The sequence below is a fragment of the Cygnus olor genome, chromosome 3, assembly GCF_009769625.2.
Source record: "Cygnus olor isolate bCygOlo1 chromosome 3, bCygOlo1.pri.v2, whole genome shotgun sequence".
NCBI classification, from domain to species: Eukaryota; Metazoa; Chordata; class Aves; order Anseriformes; family Anatidae; genus Cygnus; species Cygnus olor.
Window position 1 is genome coordinate 81,430,601 of NC_049171.1, and position 27,975 is coordinate 81,458,575.

Consider the following 27,975-nt stretch of genomic DNA (forward strand, 5'->3'; position numbering starts at 1 on the left):
TCACCTCCATTTCTGTTATTCTAGCAATGTTCTTCCACCAGAGAATTTATTGGATTTTATTTGCAAGACTCCTCAGTTGTTTGTGTAAAATTACTTTTTCATAACTGCCTTAGTTGTACTGCTTTCTGTGAATCAAGTTGACGTACAGGAATGACATATTATTTTTTCTTTTTCTCACACCTGTCTGCTCGTCTCTTTGCCCTTGCTTTATGTTGTGCATCAATCAATGCCAGTATAATGATTTTCTGGATGTTCAAAATGTGCTTAGCACAAAAATTTCACCGTATGTTTTTTCCCAATTCCTGGTGATGTCTCTGGAATGAGGATGCTGATTAGTGGCACTGTGCTAAGCATTAGCACCTATGGCATTGCCTTACATATATAGTTGGAAAGTAGGGGAAAGGGCTTACCGATCTATTTGTTGAACAAGGGCTCATCTAGTTTGTCAGTACTTAGTTACTCAAGACACTTAGAGGTTTTCTCTTGATTTTTATTTGACAGGAATCCTTTTATATTGTACATGTTTTATTGTGTGAAGTCAGTCTGGAAGCTTCAGGTCATTAATCTAGCCATTTTCTTCTTGTCAGCTCATGTGATCCTTTTTATCAAGCAGCTTGTAATGTCACATCCTCAGAACACTTGAGTGTCTCCCTTTGTTTCTTTTCTTTTCCCTTCCTTTCCTTTTCTGTCTTGTGAATCTTTCATGCTCAGAAGATTTATTCCTGTCAATAGTGACGGAACTTGGACTCAGATTTTTTAAATACGTTAGTAAAATCACTGTAGCTAGACATATGGAAGTAAAGAAAACCAACCATATCCTGTGGTAGAATGTGTTTGGACATTGTGATGTCTAATAATGGTGTACTGTAAAACCATGGGATTTGGAACTTTTCTGGGGTTTGACTTCTGCTCACTTTTTTATGCCTTTACCACGGTATTTTTGATAGCTGTCAACTACTTTCACCCCATATATTACTTTCTACTTTCAAATTGCATCCAGTTCATGCTAGGAAACTATCAGGTATTTCAAAAACTAAAGAAAACAAACTGAAAGAAGGACTTGCTCATGTAAAAGTAATAATGTACATATTACAGTCATCTGTTCCTCTTCCACAGATTCTACTAGCTTTTTTTCAAGCTATTTTTGAAGGAATGACCTTCATTTATCTTTACAATAAAGTTTAGGATTATTTTATGTTTAAGTGATTTTTAAATTTGATACAACTTCATCCTGAAATTAAGTCTTGAAGAGTTTTTCTACATCCATCTGTCCTACCCCATACAGAATCCTCCTTAAGAGACCTCGATGAGTGTGGAAGGTTGCTTTCATTTTCCTCATGTTTGACTAAGCTCCAAAGAAATAGTAATATGTGTTTCTTCTCTGAAGCTCATAATATGATGACTAATTGTAAGGAGGAGTGTTTTCTTTCTGATCAAAAATCTTGAGGTAAATAGGTAACAGAATGAGGTAGAAATGTCAGCATTTCTGAAAGCATTTAGCCAAATATAAAAGTCTGCAGTATTTAAAAGAATTTGATAGTAAATGGAGTGCAGTATCTTTTCCTAATAGTGAGCCAGAAACTCATTTGATTTTTATTATTTACTAGTTAGGTAAATGATTTTAACAGAATCTGTTTAAATGCATAAAGGTGCATAGTGGGCCCTAGATTAATTTTAACTTTATTTTAGCTGACAAGAGTTCTGTTGCTACTAATTTCATGGAACAGTAGCTCTGCCATTTAGAGAAAATGTTTTGGATCAAGGAGAAATACTAAAATATTTTTACACTTTCCTGTTGAGGATACACTAAGTGATGGGCTGTAACATTTAAGATTATTACATTAAGAAATTATTAAACATGGAAGGATATATTGAAATTACTGCTTTATTTCATTTTTCTGCCCACACAGAAATGCTCTTATCTCTCAGCAATGATGGCCCCCTGTCTGGATGATGCTTGCTTTCCTCCATCTATGTCAGAGGTTTCTTATTAAAGCTCATATCTCCCACTAGCCCTTCTCCAGTCAGGCATTTTCCTCCAGTCAGTTTTTTTTCCTCCAAAGGTCATCCAAAGACCCATGTGCAGACATTTCCGTGAAAATCAGTCTTGATAGTAGAAACTGAGATTGGGAAAGATATATACAGATGCTACAGGAATTGTTAGTTTTAAACAGAATAAAAGAAAAGCATCATTATTGGAGTTAGAGTCAACATGTGAATTATAGCTTGAGCTATAACAGAGCTATGAAGACAAACTATCTTGTTGACTAATGATCTGCAAAGGATGTATTTCAGTATGTCTGGGATATTCTGAGACAGTAAATGCAATGTTGCTCTTCTCCAGATGTAGCTATTCATCTGCAAAACTTTTAGCACAGATTGTTCCCCTATTTGTAAACAAATTATTCAACAATCCCAGTGTATCACCAGAATGCCGGAAAACAGATGTGATGTTCTATCAAAAGTGGCTAATTTCAGATTCAATAATTCTTCTGCACACACTACCAATTAGCCTCAAAGAGCAGAGCAATGTCTAATAGAAAAATGTCTCATTTTAAAACCAGCTGGGCTTTTACTGGGCCTTGGGAATCTTGTATATCTGATGACAAAATCAGAGAAGCAATTTTTTTTTTTCTCCTCTATTCTTCTCAATGTAATTTTAAAAAGCTTAGGTGATTTGTTTTAGGTCTCCTGGTCTTACTGTGAATTTGCTTCAAACTTGCCTTGTTAAGGGAAAAATTGGAAGACTAATGTTAAAAGGTGCCATTCTTCTCCACTTGTTATTTCTTATAAACTTGAATGCTCCTTTAGGAAGAACAAAGAGGCAAACACAGAATGAACTACAATCTGTGTTTTTATGATTTATTTTTATACATCTTTTACTGTGTATACAAATTAGTGTTACAGCTGAACTAGTTTTTTTCCCAAGAAAATAGCAGAAGGATAGATTTTGTGAACTACTTATTTGTGTGTATGTTTCTGGAAGAGATGGTGTTTATCCATATTACTTCTAGATAGCCTTCTCTCTTATTAAGAAGGGATTTAAAGTAAGGTGTTTTTTAAAATCTTGTTAGTTGTCTTTCATTTTGTCTAGGTAATAATTGTCCATATGTGATCTAATAGCTTAAAATTTATCATACAATGTAATGAATTTTAGCCTTGCTCTGTATGCTTAGGTACTAATTTGAGTAAGCAAAAGCTAGGGCTGTCTAGTTTAGTTGTTAAGGTGGCTGAGGAGAAAAAGTATGGGGGCTCCGTTTCCTATGCTTTTAGTATATTACATGTTGCATCAAAAAATTATCTGGAAGCAGATTTTATTGTCACTTGTTCTCTTTCTGGCTATTGGCTGTTGTATTCTTGTCTGCACGTGCCAGGGGATTCTCCCTAGACTAAGGGGCCTTAAAGATTGTGTCTCTGTGTCCTGGAAGAGTGAGCTTTCATGCAAGAAGTAAACAGTATTTTTGAATGAAAGTTGCTAGTTTTTGCTCATCAGTATGTAGTGTAATTACAAATTTTAGCTACTATGTTCTGTACCTGTTCAGGTGTCTGCAAGAACCAAGACATCTCATCCCTCACTCCTCTGTCTGTGGCATTTGCTTGTTTGCACAAGAGTCTTGTCAATAGAATGTTGCAATCTGATACATATGTCAAATTTATGTAAGGCTTGTACTATACTACTTGTATAAAATGTTATATACTCACGAAGGGAAACATCTCAAGTATAGTATTAGTCATCCTTTTGAGAAGTCCTTTCATGCTCTAATACTCAAATAGACCAGAACCACTTTTCCTCAAATACTAGGTTATACTTCGGAGGAGATTGTGACCAGGAAAAAATGCCTTGTATATATATATATATATATATATATATATATAAAAATATACATATGTATATGTATATATATATATACACGTTATATATATTTTTTTCTTGGGCTGATGCAAGAGACAGGCATTAATTTGTGTAGTATTGCCACATGTTAGTATTTACAATCAGACACATATGTAACTGCAGGATAAAGCAACCAATGAATGGCTGTTTGGGGCATATAAATCTGATTTAGGTTTCGTGACCCTCACTTCAGATACTCAAATCTCTTTGCTGATCTAGCTTTCAGATAACTGTTTTGTTCTGTCAAGTGAGAAAAACAAATAGAAAAAGTCTTTTCATATAGGCCCAGTTTTGTTTCTTTTAACTTCAAAGGTGTAAATTAACTGAAGTTAATCAAGTTGCAAATCTAGTTTCATAGCTATAAATAAGCTCTTAGAACTTTGTTGAAAACAGTGTCTTTTCATCACATTATATTGGATGAGATTTTATTTTAGCATTGCAAAACAGTGTGAGTCACAATCATTTCCAGGGTGCTTGAGAAAACAAAGGAAGCAGTGCAATAATGAAGATAACAAATGCTATCATGTTTTTCTTAAAATAGACCTAAAGTGGTAATCATTACTCGATTATGTTTTCAGCTAGAGTGCATTTTACCTTATTTCTGGTACATATTTTTTGTCAATGGACAGAAGTTTATAAAGCCTCTGACTGAATCTTTTTACCTTTTTGTAATTCAGTAAAGAGTTAAAAACAAATTAAGTCGGATTCGGACTTCAGTGAGGCCAAGGTAGGTCAAGAATATTGGAGGAACTTGACATATACTGTTATAAATTCCTTGCCTAGGAATGAACCTAGACTTTGACTTGCAGGTGCACCTTTGATTTCTGCTGTTCTCTCAAACAAGCAAAGTAAATTCCATGCAGCTTGAAGGCTGCTAAATTTAGTATTAACCATCCTGCAGATCATGAATTAGATATGAGGGAGCGATGTGAATCTTTTCCAAAGATTTGGATTTTTTGTTTGTTTGTTTGTTTGTTTTGTTTTGTTTTTTTACAATTAGTAGACTTCTGGAGATTTTCTGAGAGTCTATAGTTAGTCATGAGCCATGCTCTTGATATGGAGTTAAGAGATTGCTTCACCTGAAGGGATTTTTCGTGAATGAAACTTCTGCAGCCAAGGACAACCCAAGTATCCTCAGCCTCTCCGCGTCAGGGATGCTTTCCAGCCCTTTTACCAGCTTTGTTGCCCTACTCTGAATGCATTCAGGTATCTTAATATCCTTTTTATACTGTGGAGACCAGAACTGCACAGTATTCAAGATGAGGCCACAACAATATAGTGGGAGAATTATCTATTTTGACTGGCTGGCCATGCTATGTTTAATGCACCCAAAAATGCAGTTTGCCCTCTTGGCTGCCAGGGTATATTGCTGACTGATATTTAGCTAACTGTCAACTATCACCCCCAAATCTAATATTGATCTTGTTCTTATACAATTGACATTGCTGTAGTGGTACATTAATCAACATATTTACTTACTTTGCCTCTAATTGATCCCATGGCATTCTGAAGTCATTGGTGATAAGTGAATTGATGCTGCCTAGATCCAAATTTCTATTTCACATTCATAACTTTTATTAACCTCAGTAGGAGAAAAATGTATGTTCCTATTTCTGGTGTAATAAGATCCTTAAACCTTTACTTGAAGAGAGCTCCTGAATCTAGCGCTTAATTTCCACACTAGCTAAACAGTATATATCTTTAATGTGAAAAAGACTTTCATGTTAGGCATCTCAGCATTAGAAACTCATGTTATTACATTTTTAAAGATAGAGAGTTAAAGGCATGATTGGAGTTAATTATTTTAGTCTAGGACATGAGAAAATTCAGTCATTAAAGTCTTAAAGCGTCTCCATGGAAGAGTAGTAGTTATACAACTGATAAAGCTACATTGCAGGGGAAGCACTCTATAAAGCAATTTAGTTTTTTTTGTTTGTTTGTTTGTTTTTCCACATAAATTAATAGCTGTATTTCACTATGGGCACTTTTTTTATAGCACTTTTTTTTTTTTTTTCCCCAGATACTTTGCTGTAAGTTTTAGCTCACTGTGAAATGTTTATTTAGTATTTCTTCAAATAGCATTGATATAATAAATGGAGAACTCTAATCCGTGAACTTAATGTACCAACACAATTGGGGTGATGAAAACTTGTTAATGATCCTTAAAACATTTTAAGATTTTTAAAAACAAAATTTCAATGTTGTCTTCCTAAAAAAGTGATTTTTAAAGACCATTTTCCTAGGTTATACCCACTCCTGTAGAGGTTTGAAATTATTATTCTATAATTTGATTCTTCACTGGATGACAATATTACTACTACTTGTATGTGTTCTAAGAGCCATATCCCAGCTCCCACTGGGATCCCTGTCCCAAAGGTTGATCCATTAGAAACAGTTTAACTGTGATTCACACTCTGCTGGTAGCATAAAAGCTGTTTAAGAAATCTTATATGAATGCTGCCCACCTAGCTGAACATCTGCTGCAGCACACAGACCCAGGAGGTGCTACTGCCACCGTCACTGATGGTGAATTCATATCTAATCCTGATGTGCAAATTCAATCCCTAATCTTTATAGATTAGCCATTATGGTCTTTCAAGGCCTTTCAGTTTTTCTACTGATGATAATAAACATTGATGTGATCAATGAGGAAATTAAGATGTGTGTATGTAGACTGCTGTAGATGAACATCATCTTGTTATGCTTGTTGTGTTGTGAGGATCCAGCTCTGGACTTGCGGTGGTGCTGCTAGTCATGGTGCCAGTTGAGAGAAATGACCCTGACTCTTCAAAGGGTGCTCAAATTTTCTTAAAGGATTTTCTTTCCTAACAGGTCTCAGTCACTGTCCTCCCTCATCTCACACCAATACAGTTTTAATATTTTACTTTTAAAGTATTTAGTTGTCCTTTTTGTTTTATTTGTCCATTAATGCCTTGGACATTAAAATAATAGTCTAAAATTTGGTTGATTTAAAATTAGGGCCCCTATATTTTGTTTTCAAAACTGTGACAATGGCTGTCTTATATTTTGTAATCTTCATATAGACCAAATTAGTCAATAAAAGGTATCAATTAACTCTTTCTAACGCAGTCACTTGTCAGTGCTTGCTCCAGTGCTTCTTGAAATTTTTGACGGTATTCCGTTTTTCTAAAACATTCCACGTTAAAAGAATTTCCTTTACGAATCCCTTTCATTTTGAATCATTTTCTTATATACAAGTAGTACATTTAGTAGCATAATGTAATGTAGCCATTACCTATTATGTTTGGTAATAAGCCAATTTCTGAATACCCAGATGTGTTCTCTTTGGTGAAATATCATGCACTCAATTACCATCTCTTCAGAGTGATGGAACTAATTATTCTTCCATTTTATTTAATTATACTGTGGAAAAATCTCATTCCCTTCTTGACTTTCTGTCTTTAATCTTATAATCATTATGAGCAACTGCCTTGTTATGTTCTGGATAATTTTAATTTCTTCATTCTGGTTCTTTATAGAATATAACATTTCTTTCATCTTCCATTTCGTCACTGGTTGCATAGTATAAATAATGGTGATTTCCATCTGCCATTTGTATTATTATTTTTTTTTTCCCCTCATATAGCAGATTCATTTACTGTTAGTTTTTAAGCCCATAACTTATGGTAATGAAGTGTCATTCACTCTGAAGTCTGTTCCAACTGTGTTCTGTGCCTTTTGGATGCTGTTTTCTGAGGCATCTCATCACTTGTGAAAATGTGATGAGCCTGTGTATTGCTAGCTTGTTTGGTTGCAGAAAGTTCTTGGTCTGTACCAGCTCCAAAGATTTTGTGCTCCTTTTCCATAGCTAGATAAATTAATATTACATTAAGTTTTGATAGAAGATTGCACTTTGAGGAATAAGACCAGATTTTGAGTTGGACTATTTGTGACTCTTTCTTCTGGCTGCTGAGCTCTGACTTTTTCAGTTTGAGGGAATCTAAAAGCAACAAAACGGCAGCCAATGCAACAAAGGCACGCATCCCACTGTAGTCAAACTATCACTAGGACGGGTAGCAATGTTTTCCTATGGAACACCAAAGATGTTTTAATGACTTGGGTATTTAAATATATATACATATATTTATATACACACTGCCTTTTGTTACTGCATTCAGTTTCATCAATTATATTTGCCCTCTGGTATCAGAAAAAAAAAAGTTTGCTTTTATTATTCAAGATACTTCTATTATTCAAGATTCAAGATATATCATTACATTGCAAACAGAATGAATCAAAAAAAAATGGCTCAAAAGATTGCCTGTTGACATCTGATAGAAGTCAACAGATAATAAATAATGCCCACAAAAAAACCTCACAAATAGAACCACTATACAGTGGCAGCTATTTGCTCCCCTTTGCCTTATGTCTGATTGCTGCTTTCTGTCCATGATGAGGCACCTGTCTGTAAAGATGCTAGTCTTATTTTTTAACTTCTGCAGTTTTGAACATTTCTTTATGCATGATGAACCCCAAAAAAGTAGGGAAATACATATGTCCATTCAGTTGATCCTTTATCCTAGAGCAGCTTTCTATTATTTTTCTCGGAATCATTTCATCCAATATATATATATAATACTGGAGACCAGAGAAGCAAGTCTCTGGTCTATAAATCCTGAATATCTAGAGGCTTCACAGGACTGTTCGCTGGACAACGCTGGTACATAATTAATTTCAGGGTGAGAGACTAATTCCTTGTGTTTCTTCTGGAAGACTGCAAAGGGAAAGCTGCCTACAAATGCTAACTTGTTCAGTCAAAAACAGTGTCTATTGAAAGAAAAGCATATAAATAGTCTCAAGTTGCACCAGGGGAGGTTTAGGTTGGATATTAGAAAAAAAATCGTCACTGAGAGGGTTGTGAGGAGACATTGGACCTGGACGCCCAGGGAAGTAGTTGAGTCATCATCCCTGGAGGTATACAAAAGACATGTAGATGTGGTGCTTAGGGACGTGGTTTAGTAGTAGACTTGGCAGTGCTAGGTTAACAGTTGGACTTGATGATCTCGGAGGTCTTTTCTAACCTAAATGATTCTATGATTCTAAATGTCTTTCACATTTTCTCTGGTATTTACATATATATATTTTTTTTCCTCTGGTTATTACAATTCTTGAAAACCCTAACTTACAGCTTGTCAGGGAATCAGGCTAAAGGACACTTGCTATTTCCGGAATCTCCCTGAACTTCTCCAACAGAACCATCTTCCTCAAACTTTTGTTCTGTGTCACCACAGGACCTGAAGCATTCAGGGAAGGAACAGGCATGCTGCACTCCAATTTCTGTACAAGTCTTTTGCAATTCCATGACTATGTGTTTACATTTACCTCATGAATGAAAGTTTGTATCAGTTCCCAAGTTATCCAAGGGTATATAAAAGGACTTTTTCAAGAGTCATATTTTACTGTTGTCATGAAAACAAACTGTTTGAGTTATTATCAGAAAATTATATGCTTCCTATGGAACAGCTTATAGAGTCAAGGTTCAGTGTTTTTTTTCTTGGTCTTTATTTTACTTAAGGTAGCTCTGAAATACTGAATAGCTTAAAATCTTTCAAATTAATACATTGCACATTCATCAAAGCAATTAAGAATTTGCTTTAAGTCTAGCTTTTATAAATAAGGTTTATCTATGTGCTTAGTACTAAACTCAACCACTAACACAGCTCTTGTCCACTAAATGACTGCCAAATGACTCCATTAAAGTTGCACCATAAAGAACCATAAGAAATAAACAGGACAGAAAAGCTACTCTGTGTAGGTGACTTTTCAGCCTGTTCTTTGCTTCCATGTACTCACAGAACTTGACTGTGTACAACAGAAACTCTATTGATCAGTATAACAAAAACAACACAGTAGATTTCTCTTTATTCTTATAATGTCCAAAAGCTTGCCAAAACCAGGTACTTCATAGAACGAACAGTAAGGCATACTCTATTTTTGGAAGACCTATATTACTCTTCTGTTATTGACTTATGGTCAGTTACTTCAACATACTTGAACAGTTTTTGTTGTTGTTGTTGTTTGTTTGTTTGTTTTTGATAATGTTTTTCAGAGGTTGCTGTTAAAAGAATATCTCTAGTGATTCGATAAAACTGAAAAAAACTCAGATAAAAAATGAATCAAATCTAATAGTAGATTCTTCAAGAGGGGATTAACAGTGGTTACCTTTTCTAAAGGCTAAAATCAGAGGTTAGGAAAGAGAATTAGAAAGCAATGTTGTTCAAAATTAAAAAAAAATACAATAGGAAAAACTCAGATTAGAGATTAGAAGTTTAATATTATTTCAGAAGGTGAGATACTTGGATGGGTAACTGGAATACTGTACTAAATTTGTTAGTCAGATTGCAAGAGATGCGGTAATCAGTGCTCATATTCATGTCTAGATTACCAAAGAATATAATTGGGAAACATCTCTGCCCTGTGGTTGTAGTTTTATAACCTTTCTTCTGAAATTTGTTGGTAAATTTCCTACAATGCAAATATTGTATTCATGATCTATTACAAGGGCAATTTTAGTAGATGTTAACATATAGAGGTGAACAGGGATCTGTCCTGGAAACCACTGTCAAAACAGAACTACTAAAATAAATCAGTGCTTTGATCCAGCATAGCTTCTCCTTATGTTTATAATATTTTATTCACTTTTTTCTGGCATAATGATTGCATTCCCACAACATGAAATTGGATTTTGCATTAGCTCACCTGCCACACATCTACAAAGCTGTGGGATAATGATGAGAAGTGTGATTTTTATTGGAAGTCTACAGCACAACAGATTCATTTATGTTTTATAACACCGACACTAACAGTGCTGTTAATGTTATATTAATGTAATTTCAAGGATCAGCTGTTATGTAAAAGAGGAAATTAATAACTAAGCAACAACAGTCCATAAATCCTTTAAAAATGATTTATACTCAAAGAGTAGAAAAACTTAAGTCCATTTTATCCGGTTAAGAGAGAGAATGATTTTACAGTTATTACCAAAAATTAAACCCAATTGCTGAATACGTACTGTAGCCATCCACTGTCACTTTTATAGTCTGATATTTAAAAGTAAAACAGCTTTGCTGGTGGCCACTCTGAGGAGTTGTGAAGAAAGATGTAGGAAGCTGATTTTCATATCTGTCCTGTGGCTAAGCATGGTGTTTCTGAATTAGGGCCTCCTTACTCCACAGAGTCCCTATGCCTATTTATATATCCTACATGTGTTAGTTACTTGCTAGGATGTCTTCATTTTCATTATCCTATTCAGGTCTTTCCCCTTGCTGACCTTTATCTTTAAAACCACCATGTCAATATACCTTTTTTCTTTTAACTTAAGGCTGTGTTTGAGCCTCTGTCCCTATGGGTAATGAAATGGTGATATTGTCATTGGCTTTCAGGAGAACAGTGTTTATCTTGTGTGATGTTAGAGAAATGCAAATGCTAGTTCACAACCTCATTTTCTCACCCCTCACCCTTTTAAAAAAAAAAAAAAAAAGAAAGAAAGAAAGAAAAAAGAAAATCACAGTTTTTATTAAGTCCTACTTAAAAAGGAACTACTTGCTTCAGGAAGATTTAACATGAAGTAGTCAATTTTGAGGATATAGAATTTCTGAAGGAGACCAAAAGGATAGCTGTCTAACCCCTGAACTCTATTTATAGAAAAGTACAAAGAACTTGAAATTGTTTTAGAGCACTGAAATTGTTTAAGTTACAATTCTGGTTATTCTCCTTTTCAGTTTGTAATGAGATTGTTTTGTGAAAACGCCTGCTAGGCGAATTACCTTTATGATTATGTGCAGTGGTTAGTACTAAGGCAGATGCTGATTTGGAAAGGAAAACTCTAACACCCCACTTACCCTGCACCCTGAAAAAAAGAAACAACACAAAAACAACAACAACAACAAAAAAAACTAACAAAACCACTAGCAGAACAAGGTAATTGATGTATTTAAGATCTACTTATCTCAATTGATAGATATTACTTTTAATTCCACTACACTTGCTCTCACTGTAGGATTTGCCTATTTGGTGATGTTACATTGGGTCCCAACAGCCTCTGTTAAAACAGTTTATGCTATGGCTTTATGAAGTCTTGTGGTACAAGGGAGGAGACAGTGCAGGGTTCCTTCTTCTAGTAATGATAATTCCAGTTTGTTCTGTTTTGAACTATTCTTCGAGAGTGGGACAATCAAGAATATATATATATATATATATATATATATATATATGAATTAAAATGGTTGAATAGTTTAACTGGCATTCCTTCCTGATGCAATTGCCTTTGGATATGCAAGCACTCCTACCTGTTTGTGTGTATACAAAAATATAAAGTAAAAAAACATCAAGGATGTTAATTCGGTTAAATAACATTTTGTGTTGTTCAAACAGACTTTTATCTTTTTGTTTTAACTGCAGTAGTAGGGGAAAAACACAAAATATTGTGGGGAAAAAAACAACTTGACAGATGTCACTGTTGTTTTTGAACAGTGCTTCAAAAGCAGAACCCAGCAGCAGCATGTGGCTGCACAATGTGGGGGCTGCACCACGTGTGAGGGTAGTGCCTCAGTCCACTTGTAGTGTACATCCTTCTTCATCCTGCTCTCTGCTCATGGTCACAACAGTCATGCTGCAGTAGTCTAAATATCTGGAAATTTTCTGGCCTGTACTGATTTCTGACTATGTTAGAGACCGTCCTCAACTTTGGCCTCAGACTTGCAGGTTGTTGAACAAGTATCTAGTTATATACATAATGTGATGGTGATATTTGTCTGAAGTTTAGGAAATGAACTGAATAATTTATCTTTGATGTGATAGGCATGTGTAGTAAGCTCCTGAGTGTCTGATAGTTCTTGTAAATAACGAGATACTAGAAAGAGAAAGCAACTTGAAATAGTATTATTTAAGCTCCAAAAGTAAAATTGCACACATCAATTTCAGAAGCAAAAGTCCATTATCCAAGTATTCACTCTGAAACTATTTTGATGGGAATTATATGGAAATTTAGGAATGGAAATGACTGCAGCAGGATATAAAGTATATTTAGGCTGTTAACATTGTTATCATTTGCTTGTTGCATCTCAGGATTAGAATGCAGTATCAACTTGTCTCAGGGTGGAAGTAATGGCACATGTTCAACTACTGGAAGCCATTCTATGTTGTAGAATCCAAAACTGAAAAAAGCAAAGGATTAGGAGAAAGGTTCCATATTATCACATTTGGCTAGGAATGCAGACAACCTGGTCACTGTGATTTGTTTGAAACCAAATATTAATTAGTAATAGAGTGTGAAAATAGAATTTTATTATTATTATTATTTAGTTTCTTTGGTAGGCTGGCATCAGTGTGGAAAAAATAGTTTTTCTTCTCATGGTCTGAAATCTCTAATCAATACTTACAGAGATCCAAAGGTTTGTTCCTTCTGTCTCAGAGTAATCCTCATATTTTAAATATTTTCCTTCCACCACTGACTTTTCTCAACCCATCTGTCTCCAACCAAATCTAGCTTCTTTTTTCTATTATTATTGACTTTTTCTTTCTTTAGGCAGGAACTAGCTGACATTGTCATTAATTAAATGACAGGACTCTAAAGGAGTCATTTTCCTCTTGTATGCAAATACAATATTTTTATACATGCACTCTGGCTGTGCAAAGCTGTGATTTGCAAAGCCAAATATCTTCTTGATTGTAATGTTCTTCTCATTTATCCAGTGGTAATCCTTTTGACTTCCCCCTGTTAAGGTAAGCTCAGCATTTCTGTCAATATGATCTAGCCGTTTAGTATAAAGAGAAATTGTGAAAAAATATTTACCAAGGCTTTTTGAATGGCAGGATTTGTTTTTTTTCCAGCACAAAAAACAAACAAACAAAACCCTCAAATATCCTCTTGAAAATGTTAAATGTCTGATGCTGGGCCATATATCATACAGCAACTAGTCTCAGTGCAGACGTACAACATATGCAAAGACATGAACTAGAAGGCACCAATATAAACTGTTTCATGTTTAGTAAGTACAGTCAGTGTTACATTGGTGATTCTTTACAGAGGGCTCTGTGGTATCAACACTTTAGATCCTATTTAATATGAATCTTTTGATGATAATGCTAACACAAATGAGTACCTTGTTTCCCATACACACACATTCATAACATTCATACTCATGTTCAGACTGTTAAAATGATGTCTTAATTCAGTTAATTCTAAAGCAAAAGTTACTCCACAGATATTCAAAGCCCAAATCTTTCTAACCACCTGATTGCACGTTTTCTCTGGTTCCAAGCCTGACCACCTGCAAGCAAGGGAGGACTTTGGCATTGATTTCGGTTGGAAAAGATTTACACCTTTTTCTGGAAAGCAGTAAACCATTTGATGGTAATTAACTACCAGAGAGTCATGTTTAGATATTGAGGCAAAAAATTGTCTCCTACTTTCTCATTAATTGCTCAGGATATCTGACCCATGGGACTCTTCTTGAGAACGTAAGTATTTAAGGAAAAGTACTTATCTCCTTTTCAGAAACGTTAAATGTTTAAATAACAATGTTATATTATTAAACTGTTATATTTAAAGCACCAGCTCACAAACCTGTTTTCAATTATATACATACAATTGCTAAAGGCTTTGTAGGTGTTACAGTGAAGGCAGAATTGCCTGTTAGTTTAGCCATAGCAATTAAAGTCTCAGTCTTTCACCAGTGAATTTCTGGTAGCATTTATTTTCAGTGTTCTACTTTTTACTAGGGGCCATTGAACTGCATTGAAAGAACTATTTGCTTTCTTCTGGTGCGTGCGTCTATGGATATACAACCCTTGCATCATCTCTTGGATACTTCCTGTTGTCACCTTTTTTGATCAAAAAGTTTGGTTCACTCATTCTAATGTTGTCAGGCTATAATGTTTGCGAGGAGTAGGAGAGCAATCCAGGACCAGTCTCTGTGCCAAGCTAGAGTTGCAAACCCACTGAAATGAGAGCCAGTTGCAAACCCCAGCCCCAGTCATGGTACTGCAATGTATTAACATTTTTTTTTTTTTTTTTTTGTCTGATGGGGCAAGTTTTCTGCATTTATGGGGAGAAAACTTTGACTAGAAACTATTGAAATCTATGTTGAAATGTAGGTATCCTAATAGCCTTGTTCTGATAATAGCATGTTCTAATGAAAAAGATTCTGTATAAAATTTTGGCCAGCTCTAAGCAGCGTCTTATGAACAATACCATCTACAATTCATTGCTTCTGAAGTGGAATATCTTAATTGCTCTAAGGGAGAAGCAGCTTGATATAACTCTCTGGGAATAAATTTTTAAAAGAATAATGAATAATAATAATAATAAACAGGAAAAAGCCAGACAAACAACATATCAGTTCCTCAGTTCCAACTTTTAAATGAAAGAGAAACTCAGAAAAAATCTGCTTAAACCAGAACACTTTCATAGAATTTTTTCCCACAGAAAGATACCATTCAACACTGGGCAAATGAAGTTCTGTAAAGTCCCATACAGGAGGAGACTTTGGATGTTTCTTTTAAAAGTTAAGATATCTATATGCATTCTTTAATGAACAGGACTTGTTGGAATTTAATTTCAAACTTAATCTGAAAGACAAAAAATGTATCAGCTGATCACATGGTAAAAGACTGGCTTCATACTGAATGACGAAAGTACAATACAGTGGAATGCAATAGCATTTTTGTAAGCTATTGCCCACAGTTCTGGGAAGGAATACAGTTATTAATGACCAAAAATTCAGAGAAAGAGAGAGAGTCTTACAAGAAGAAACAAGCAACCTTAAATGTACTCCACATATTGCATTAATGTATTATTTTGAAGTATATAAGTTAAAAAGACTAGCTGTTTATCTGAAACTTTCTAGCTAAGTGACAGTCTAAGGCAGTCTATGAAAATATTTTTAAACTATTTTAGTTACTGCAGAAAAGGATGGTATAGAAAATGTCCTTCTACCCAAAAATAAATCTCTGAAATGCAGTGGTTTGGAGAAGAGTTGTGAAATTCGGCTGAAAATGGCCTTGGAAAGTCAGTCCAGGCAAGAAAACCTTAAGAGATGGAGTTGATTTATTCCCACAAAATAATTGTACCTTTGCAGCTGAAATCTCCAAAGGTAGCAAAAATATTGATATATGGGATGACCCCTGGAAAGCTCATGGTGAATACTTCTGTGTAAGGAGCAAGGTCTGAGTATGATGCATGGAGCATCATATGCACATTGAACCAGCATGATTAAACAAAATAAATTATAGCTGCTCACTATGTGAACACCATCAGTGGAGTGCACTACAACAGGTAATGCAAAGAAGTAGTGAAAACAAGGACCACAACAGAACATAAGCACAAAAAGAACAGATCAACACATCTCAGTCACCTTTAAAACTGACTTTTTGGGTACTTTTTTGTTTGTTTATTTCATTGTTGATACTCTTTTTGAATGTCCTTTTTTCATGTCCCTTTACTGTTGCCAATATCATCAGTGATCCCAGCTTGATTAATATGTATGTTGACCTCTCTTTTGGTGGAGACTGGGGGATTTTTTCTTGCCAGCAAGAGGAATCCATGCTGTGAGCTATCTTTTCACATACATTTTTTGTCCCTTTACCCTTCCTCCCAAAGTGCAAAATCAACACTTTAACTAGCTGCAAAAAGGTGAACTCAGTGTGTCACTGTGTGATATAAAGGAGAGAGGGGACGACATCCAGCTGTAATCAGCAAGTATTTGCAATTAGAAAAATTCGATTATAGAGGAAGTTGTCAGCTTTAATTTTAACTTTTTACATATTTCCCCTTTAACAAGTACAAATTAAAAGGAGAGCCTAGATATGTTTCTAATTAAGAGGAATCAGCTTCTTAACTAAATGATGTAGATGGGAGGTCCACCTTGCTGTTATCAGAGTTGAAGGGGAATTTCTGAGATCTGTGGGAAATAGTCTGTGGCACGTACAGAAGGTAAAGACAGCAGAATCTCAAAGTACTCTGTGAAAGGTTCAGTTTGGTAAGGGAGCAACTGCATAGGTGCTACCATAAAATATTCATTCAAAGGGGACTGGAAATTGCGTAATTTTTGAAATTTGTCTACTTTCTCATGAACTTGGCCTAAAAGGAAGCTTTCATGGAGCCCTTCAGCTTCTTATGCCCACACCTGTTTGGTTCAAAACAACATCAAAGCAGTACAAAGGCAGGAATTATTGCAAAAGCCAGTGCTGATAGCCATGGCTTGCAAGACCTGAGTCAAGTTCTTGGTGAGAATAAAAGAACTGAAGTCATGGGAAACCGTCCAAGTCTTGATTTACTTGGTTCATTTAAAAATGCATGCACATAAAAGAAAAGCATGGAAACAGTAAAGAAAGTCATCTTGGCAAGGGATGGTTAGACCAACTCTTTAACCTACTGAAATTACTAACAGCTGAAAACATGTAGCCATTAATTCTGCATCTGAAGTTATAAAAATTATCTTTTGTTTGTTTGTTTGTTTATTTGTTTTTCCTGGGGGCGGGGGGAGTTCCAGAAAGGGATGGGTGTGGAGAAATTATTTCTTTTGATATTTTGGTTACCACAGCTTCAAATTCATAAAACGGAAAGTCATGACCAGTAGTATTTAATTTAACATTTAACAACATGCAGAGGCACTACAGTCTTGATTCATTAAAATGCCATGGCATCTGATTAAAAACAGTTGTGTTCTAAAAATATTTCAGCAATGATTAACTGTAAGTAGCATGTTAAGACCTGCAAAAGTCATTGGAATTTGAGAATGTGCTTACAGTTAAACTAAAGGATATCAATATATGCATAAGGGTGCTGTTGATGAATGTCCTACCTTATCTGTGTTAACAAATGTGCTTTTTTCTCTCATCTTCATTGTATCTATCCTTGTTGTACAACACTATTTTTCACTTATTTTTTCACAAATTTCCAGGACCCATGAAAACATTTTACAAGGACAAATTTGGGTAACAGCTGGAGGCAGATTGTTTTGGGAACTGAGACTCAAATTGGCTGAGATACTAGATAATAAATGGATGTAATCTTTGAGATACTAGAGGTATGCCTTATTAAATTCCCCCACATTGGCACTGATTTGATAAACACCTTTGTTGGAATATAGCACACAGTATATTAAAAAAAATGCTGTTAATGAAAAATGAATATTGCTGTGTCTTTTTGGCAGGATGAATCAATATGCTCTTTTTAATAATTCAGTTTATTCCTCAAAATACCATTTTCCCCCTAGAACTGAAAATTAGAACATGAAATAATTACCAAATATCACCTTTTCCCCTTCCAAGCAATGCACTTCTTCTTGTTGCTTACCTTTGCCAGTTTTTCTGATGAAAATTTATAATAATTCAAAAAGTCTTCTTTTTTGAAATGAAGAAAGGTTTAAGGTTTTCTGAAAAACTGTAGGTCTGAAAGATAGATATTCAGTTTCCTGACCATGTATATTTTATTTTGTCAGTGGAAGATGAGAACAGGTTAATTTATGAAGCTTCTTATGTACCCCACCCTTAGGGGAAAATGTATGTCAGATTTGACTTGGAGCCCATTTCTTTTTTTAAGAGGTCAGATAAAGCACGAACAGCATAGATAGTGTATCACCCCCTCATGCTTAGAGATTATCACGCAAAGAAAAATTCCCTATCTGTTTTGTTGTTGTTGTTACCTCTGTCCAGGCTGCTTGCTACAGTATGAAGTTTTCTTATATTTGTTTATTTTGCCTTGCTAGTTGAGATCTGGATATCTTCCCAGGAGTAGTAGCTCTCTAGAAACCAGACAGGTTAAAGAATTGTACTGTTTGGGATATCTGATTTCTTGTTTTGCATCTTATTTTTCTAACTAAGTATCTATCTAAGTGTCTATCAAATTAAATTTGTATTTACCTTGATTTCCTAAGGATTTTATTTTATTTTATTTTATTTTATATTTTTGCCCATTTGTTTGCTTACCTCTCTCTGCCTGCCAGGCTGGATGGCTGGCTCTGTTGCTCCTTAAATAATGAGCTCAATGGCCCTCCAGCCTCCTTTGCTTCATTTAATAAGAGGTGGAGAGCTTCCAAGCTTCCACAAGATGTGTCAAAATTGGTAGGTAAATTCAACCATGAAAATTCACCTGCACATTGAGGGCAGGACTAGACAATGACATTATCAGTCCTCTCTGGTCTGCTCTCTTCAGTTGCACTTGGGTAAGGCATACTGCCTGGTGCCAGCCCAGGGGGTTGCTGGTTCTTGCTCCTGGTACTTGGGGAGATGTGAAGAACCTGGAAGTGTTGCTGAGTGGTGTAAGGGGCAGGGGAGACGGCTGAGTTCCTGTATAGGAGGGAGACCTACAGAATATGTGTAGAAGCTGCGTTATTGTGATAGCAGAGACATTTTAAGTGGCATAAGACTAAACTTGTGGGAAATTAAGCGTTTCAGCTCACAATACTATTTACTTACCATGAGAAAGTTTTTTTCCTTCATTCTACTTATGACTTCAGCTTTAGCTCTGTAGAGAGATACTTATTGTTCTGGGAGACAGAATTGATGGTATATCTGTTTTTCCCTATTATTTATACTTAAAATATTGAAACTGTCTTGGTGAGTACAGTAAGCTGATACAGAAATAACAGCTATTTTTTGTTGTTGTTGCTATTTGTAACAAAGGACAGAATTTAGTCTTGCAGATATTTTTCTTTAAGAGAAGAATATTGGAAATCAGATATTTTATCAGTGTGTTCTTTCTTTATTTTTGTGGAAAGAGTATCTCATTGAAAAATAAAAGTGGAAAAAAATTTGTAGGATTGCTAATTATAAGAAACGATATAACCTTAAGCATTATCAGCAAAGAATTATTCAAGATGTTTTCTGCTTTGAAATAGTATAGGAATACAGTTACATTCTTATTCCTCTTCTGTCTTCTGGAGAGGTTGAACTGGGTAAAATGGAAGAGGTGTTGCTTCTTTCCTTTGTGATTTTCATTGTTAGCATTGGCAAATCTTTATCAAAGTTAATTTTCAGTACCCTGGTACCAGGCAAATATCTGCTAAGTGGGACACTTTTCAATAACTTTGAAGTGTGAGTTACTATTCCTGCACGTGTTGAGTGTGGAGCTTTCTCAGACAGTTTGATAAGTTGGACTGATGATTCTTACTTTGTTTGATGAAGAATCTACTTGTGAGTAAGCAAGTTAAGTGTTTGAGTTGCAGCTTGAGTTCAAGGTCACTACAGGGCATTCCAGGTCCCATACATCTGATGTCCTGCAGTTCAAGCCAGGAAATATCAATACCTTTCTTAAAAGCAGAAATACACTTAATTACACTTAAATCTTCTGAAACCTTACCACCAGCTATCGTAGAAACAGTGCTCCCACAAATATTATTATTATTATTATTTATTTATTTTTAATGGATGTTTGTTGCAGGTGACTTAGCTGACTTTAATGCCAAAGGAGAACTGTGTGGTCTCCTTTGAACAATGCCTCAGACTGTCAGCAATTATTAAGGAGTTACATTAGTACTACTGGGTTTCTATATGATTTACTAGTTGTCTCTTCTTTGCTATGGGGTAAATGGGAAAAAGCATGCATGTGGAATTATTACAATTTTATCAGATGATGGATGCACTTTCAACAGATTGAAATAGTAGTGATAGAGAGTGCCTCCAGATATGGTTGGCTGCTTAAAAATTACTTCTAGCATAAAAGCATTAATATTCTGTTACTCCTGACCTATTCAAGCCCATAATTACCATCCATTTTATTATATACCCTTCACTCTAACTCAAAGACACTATTATTCTTCCAAGTGGAAATAACATCTTGTTTATGTTGTTCAGATGTTAGAAAAAAAATCTACTTTTCCCCAGTGTAATGGCTTAACGAAAGGGCAATTGTATATATATACACATATAAAGTGTAAAAGTGTAATTTCTCTCTCCAAAATGTATAAGAAATATTAATAGTAAGTGGTTATTTATTTTTTAGTTTCTATAGGCAAAGTTTCTCAAAAAACTCTCTGAGACTGGAGGACTGTTTAATCATCTTTTTCTTATAAACAATAATAAGCATTGAGCTTCTGATTTTTTTAATTATATTTTTTCATTTTTTTTTTTTAAATTATTATTAAAAATAACAAAAATGGGCAGGGGAAGGAATAAACCATGCAAAAGATAAAAAGAGTATGATTTCCCCTACTGAATAAGGGCCAAAATGCAGAATTTCAGAGGAACTGTCTTCTTCATGGTTATTGAGGATGACATGTGTCACAGGAACTTAGTAATGTAAAAGAATTTTAGGCCTTTTTCAGCTAACATCTTGAAACCCTACATCTCATTTGCATAGAAATTGCAGAATATTAGGGACTGTAATTACCATTTTTTTTATTATTTTTTTTTTAATGCAGATGTGTCTGACAGAAAAGCAAATAGATATTGTCAGCAGGTTTTTGCAAATCTCAGTGAAGAGTCTCTCAGCCTCATCTGTGACCTTGGGCAGGGAAGAGAGGTGATTCTTTCAAGGCTGTCACCCTACATGTCTTGTAGGCCATAAATACTCTGTATTTTCACTTCTCGAGATATGTCAGTGGAAGTGTGTAATCATTAAAGAAGGATGCAAAAAGGTAAAAACCTTTATAGCATTTTTCTTAGCAACAACAAACTCAACAGCAAAATCTGTTTTTATGTACCTTTAAAGACGACTACATTTGCTGTTAGCAGTTTTAAGTTAGCATCATATCAATGTTTTTACAGGGGTTATAGTAGCAACATCAGCTTTATGGTGTGTGAAACTAGTTAAGGTGGGCATGCAGCTTTAATAATAGGTATATGTGAACTACATGAATTATTTCCCCTTTTCATTTTACATATGTATAGTATTATGTATAGGTATTAATGAAAGGTCAAAAATCTATGGCAGAGAGACATTTTCAGTCTTTGAAGCCACATCAAGCCACTTTGAAGTCCAAAATTTGGAATATCAAAGGTGTCTTGGAGAACTTTGGCTTCAGATGCAGGAACTGAGAGGATAAAAGTAGTATAATGCATGTAATTTAACCATATCTGTGAAATGTATCTTAGGGATACACTTCAAAGTTGTGGATATACACGTAACAAATACACCATCTTTCAAAGCAATATCTTCTTCACACAATGCGCAGACTCTGAAATATATTTCCACTGCAGGTCATCAAAATAATACTTGCAGTGGATTTTGAAAAAATGACAGACTTTTATTACTGGCATTATTATTCAGAATAAAATAAGGGAAATTTTACCTCACACTTCAAGACATAAACTGAGAAGTCAAGAAAGGTCTCACTGACAATTTATAATGCTGGTTAGATGAATGGTGTATTCAGGGGGTGTTATGTTCCTTTCCAGTATGAAGTATTGCTTTATTGGAGACAGCTAGCTTACTCACTTGTCTGATTCTGATTGCTGTGCAAGCTTCTGTGTTGCAGTTCTATATGCCTTCCAATAGTGCCTCTGACCTTCACTTCTGTGCTGTACTTCATTTTCAATCATTTGTACTTGAAGCCATACTTTGTTTATTGATCTTCATGCTTTGGCATTGTGCTGTAAATGACATTGGTCTCCGTAAGTTTTCTGAAATCTGTGGAATGGTATTATATCAAGATTACATTTAAATTTTGTGCAATTTGTGCTTCTGTCATGCAGAACTGTCTCCTATCAGATTGTTCTATAAGTGCTAGCAAGAGAAACTGAAAAGAATAAAACAAAGCAGAAGAAAAATGAAGGGGAATAATGAAGGGGAATAAAAAGTTGAGAAATGCATTGAGCAATCATGCGTTACATGAAGTTCACAAAACCACTAGGATGTTACCACAATATAACTTTCTTGATGAGACTGCTCCTTGTGTCTTCTCCTGTTTTCTTTCATTCTCACAATGCTGAAGTAGTGACCAGTTCTTAAGCAAGCAAAGTCAAGCTGAATCAGTGTCTGGGTAAAAAACCTTTCAGGCACCGTGCATGTATTACAGTTATAGGGTAAATTTATTCTCATGAGACTTCAAGCCTGTATTAATGCAACTCATTTGCTTATACTGGGTATTTGGATTTTAGATATGTTATTGAGGACTCATCATGGACCATTGCTTTTTTTTTTATTTTTTTCATCTTCTTTTCACTCAAGAATAGGGTTTATTCTAGTCATCTCAATTAAATTACTATTTAAAATGATAATTCTTGGCTTCATTTTTCTGGGTTGAGCTGACTGACCATGATATCCATTCTTTGTGCTGACCAGTTGTGGAATCCTTATGCGTTATTTAAGCACTTCTCTGTTCCCCTGCAGTAATGGATAAGTGTACAATAAAGACCAATTTAGTTCAGACACATATGAACTTATGTTACTCAAATCTTTGCTACAAATCCTTGTAAAAAACACTGTGAATTTTAATGTAGCTTTTACTTTCTATTATGGCAGTATGATTTACTGTATTGTTCATTTGCCAGCAGTTTCTCCATTGCAATGCAGATTCTTGAAATGAAGTATATATAAGTGGGATATGAAAATTCAGAGAGGGAAAGGTGCTTGTAATCAAATCAAAAAAACTGATTTTCCAAAAATTTACAGGGTTATTACATCTAGCTTGTGCATATTTTTTAGACTGTGTGATCTTGCTTTGGGTGTGAACTCGAAAAACTTATGGGGATTTGACTTGTTCTTGCTCTCAGTTCAAAGGCTTTGTAAGGAAAAATGACACAATGACTTAATTTAAATATTACTTCTCTTCCTACCACAGCTGCAGATGAAAATGCATGAATATATTAGACTAATGGAGGCGATAACAAGGAGTCATGTATGGGGAAGGAAAGCACTGTATAATAATAATAGTTAGAATAGTTGCTTAGAACTATTTAATTTTGAGGACCATTCTAAATGCAAAAGGGAAACTTATAAAGCTGATCCTTTATAACTCAAATCCTTCTGCAGAAATATTTTTTACTCTATGAAAACTGTTCATAATAAATGTAATTTACCTATAATAAAAGAAAACAAAGACGCATATACCATATGTCTCCCTTTTTCTCCCAGTGTATTCTGCCCATTGCTGAGCAGTGTTCCCCAAAATAGACACGTTTTTCTCTTTGTGTTTGCATTTCACCTGGCTTACTGGTGGTATCATGCAACAGTGTGTGACTTCTTAACAGCACACAGAGGCACACCATTCACAATTGGAGTACCAGCTGAAAGTCTGGAAAAAGTCCATGTTATAGTCTATAATGCTACAGTTTGTTGCATCCTTCACAAACGCAAGTGTGAGGCAATAAGGATCACATGAAGGTAAACTACATGGACACATTCTGGAATCCATGTGCAGAGCAATTACCAAAAGCATACTTCACCCTGGGTTTCATCAGTTTCAGTTTTTACAATACTGGTGATTTTAGTAGAGTTCTGGAAGAAATTTGGCTTTTTTGAACCAAATTTTTTATTATGGTGGCAAAACAGCTTTGCCAAGCAGCAGAAATATATGCATAGCAATAGAAAATGAGACATATAAGAAACTGTTTGATTTCAGGAATCATTTGTCTGCCCTTATTTAACCGTGATTTATGTTACATATAATCCTGTAACAGAGTAGAGATATGTGAAAAAAACAAACAAACAAGCAAAACAAAACAAAACCAACCAACCAAACAAAAATAGCTATTAAGTTTGGAGTATATTTTTTCCCAAATCTGCCTTTTAGACTCTTGGAACATTAGTGAAAATAAAGAGAACAACCCTGAGGTAATAAAAGCTTGCAGGGAGAAATGTAATGAAATGTACAGGCAAGAACCTTTTCAGCTGAACATTATGGAAGCATCAAATGATACACAGAACAGTAGTAGGATTTCTATTCAGAGGAGACCAATGGCATTTAAATCTTATTACAATGTGAAAGATAAGAAATTGTCACAGGATTAAAGTATTCCTTTGGTGAACCTGGTACAATGAAGAGATTCCTCAATAATTAAATTAAGGAGATGAGAAAGATGAAAGGTTATTATTGTGCAAAAAAATTAGACAGTCTATTATTACCTACAGATGATATTTTATTAATGTAACATTTGTTTTTCCTAATTATTTATAAAATACAGCTATAATTTCTAGATCCTGGAGACTTAGCTGGGCTTTGGCTGTATATTTAAAATTAACAAGACCAACAATGGTAAAGTTTGATACTAAAAGATTTCATCTCTTTTAGCTGAAGTGTCTTCAAGTCCTCTTACATACACAAAGAGAAGAAAAACTCCAATCTGGTAAGAATGGTAAGGATGGTATAGATGTGTTTCTTTTTAATTATTCTTAATACACATCCTCAGCTGTCGTTGCTGAACAATATTCTATCATTTATCCTCTGCTGCTTTAGGTAAAATGACAGAACTTGTTGTAGGTATGATATGTGTTGACAAATAAGGCATCTGGTCTAGCTATAATCTTGACTACACCTATGGCTTCCACCGTAGGTATTCCAGCTGTCTTCCCTCCTGCTTTATTATTCACAACTACCATTAAGGAAAAATGTAATTTGGAGGCTGTATGATAATACTTAAAATATGATAAACCATGCCAGATCACTGAGATAATGATCACTGCCAGACAAATATCGTCCCTCACAGCCAGTTAGAAATTCTTGTCTTAGTTCCAGTTTCTTGCCCACCGCTTCTTCACTGAATAGGCCTCCTCAAACATCTGTCGAAAATATTTATTTCAAAGATGAATGCAAGTACTCAGTCACAGTTTTGAAAAGCCTTGTGTGCATCAATCGATGTGCTAAGAATTTGGTCCTCTGATCCATCCTTTCTGCTCCATCCTTGCAAATGTTTTGACCCTAGAAAGCTACAACAGAAGTAGTTCTGTTGACAGCATGTGGGTACATGGATTGCTATAGGGTTTAGTGATAACATATAGCTTACACTCTGCATGGCCAAAGCCAAAGAAATGTGGACTATGCCCAGCTGCTTGAAAAGAAGACTTTCATGGTACAGTAATCATACAATTAAAAACTATGGTTACAGAAAGCCCTTTCCTTGGAGCAATCATTGTTTGTATTATTGCAATGTCAGGCAGTCAAGTTTCTCTTAATAACACTCTCCTTCACAACCCAACTGCTGCTTTTTCTTGCTCCTTCAGTCATCATTCTGCATTTGTAGGAGCATCTATTCCTTTATATGTGAATATGATGTGACAAATTCAGCTTCATGGCTATAGCAGCAGGTTATTCAGTAATTTACTTATCATATTTTAAGGGAAAAATGGCTCCTAGACACATCATAAATCACAAAGTGTTTGCTTGAAACTTCAAAAGAAACATAATAACATATTTGTATGAAAATACACAATCACTAATAATAATAATAATAAAAATGCATATCACTTTATTTAGTAAATATTTAGTAATTTAGATTCAGAAGACTAAAGACAAAATATTTCTGTGTGTCCCCTTGGCAAATAAACTATAGATAAAGAGTTTGCAGCTGCTGTATTAAAGCAGCATGAAACTCACGGTATATGAGAAGGTAGTTCACCATGGCCATAAGGTATTGCAACTACAAGTGATCAGTTTATTCAACCTTTAAGTTTATAATTAAGCAAATACAGAAAATAAGTGTGTTTCTTTACAGATAGGGTAATGCCTTGGTTATACAGCAGACCAGTTCTATCTACTGCATAACATGTGAAGTAACACTGAGCTAGGCTTGGGTACTAAAGTAACAAACTCCTAGTCTTTTTGAGAGATAAAAATGAGACATAGTAAACATGTAAAAGCTGTTTCATTTTGCCTCACTTTCTAAAATTAATGTAAGTTAAACCATTTTTTACGTACTAACTTATATGTCATTATTTCACCAAAGAAATACTTGAATAAACTAGTATAAAGCTTGAGTTTTATGTTTAAACAAAACAAAAGTTTAAGGTTCTTATGTAGTGATATCAGCACTATTTTTAAATACCACCTTTTATCCTCATAGTATCTTGTAGATTCAGTGGATGTAATTAGCTCTTACACAGCAAGAAGGAAGGTGTTTTTTCCTTTGGACTTGTTTTGTGAACCTGAAAGAGTATGAAATACAAACTGGCCCTGAGGAAGGAGGTAATCATTGCGCCTATAGATTTCTGCTCTTAGTCATTTGCTGTAGAAAACCAAATCATCTTTCAGATGATAAATCTCTTGTAAGGAATAAGACATTGAGGGAATTTTTATAATGTGATTTATTTCTGTTTTGTGAACAGAATGAAAGACAAATTTTCTTTTGGGTTTATCCTGGTAGCAAAGATGAATAACCATATTAAATGTGGAGGGGTAACCCTGCTGTAAAACTTGTGTAGGATTACACTCCAGAGATGAACAAGGATAAATGCAGCATAAGGTAGAAACTGACTTAGGCTTGATAAAAAATATCTTTTACTTGTATGCATTGCAGATTACAAGGGCTCCTTTTCTCTTTTTCTCCAATAACCTAAAACTATAAGATACATATATATTAAACTTTAACTACTGAAAAATTCAACATTTACCACAATTTCTAGAGAGGGGGAAGAACCATGCTTCCATTTTCTTTCCATTTCTTTTAATCAAAGATTTGTCAGTTGTCAGTCTGCTGACTATGTAAGGTAACATTTTTTTTTATTTTTTTACTATTTTTTTAGGTAATTTTGACAAGACACTACTGTGTGTAGAAGAAACCAGGTATTCCTTAGGTGTGGATTTACCTCATGTCTGTAGTTGGAATCATGATGTACATACCCAAGCATACCACTGCTCTACCCAGTATAGTTTCCCTCCTTGTAGAAGCAAGATTGAAGTCACATTTGAGGGCATCACCTAGAGTACCTCACCTGCATTCTGGTCACAAGGTCCTGTATAACTCTCTACATGTGAAGCACATGCCTAAGTTTGGCAAATAAACTTCAATTATGGTAAAAATACCATATGGATTTGCAGGCCTGTGTGATAAGTGTCATATCCAGGTATACAGAATGCAGAGCAGGAACAGTCTGGTCTCTTTACAGTCTAAGTTGCCAAAGTCTGTGCTTAGCTCTGGTTTTACCATTTCCAGGAAAACAAAGAAGAAAAAAAAAAAGAGAGAGA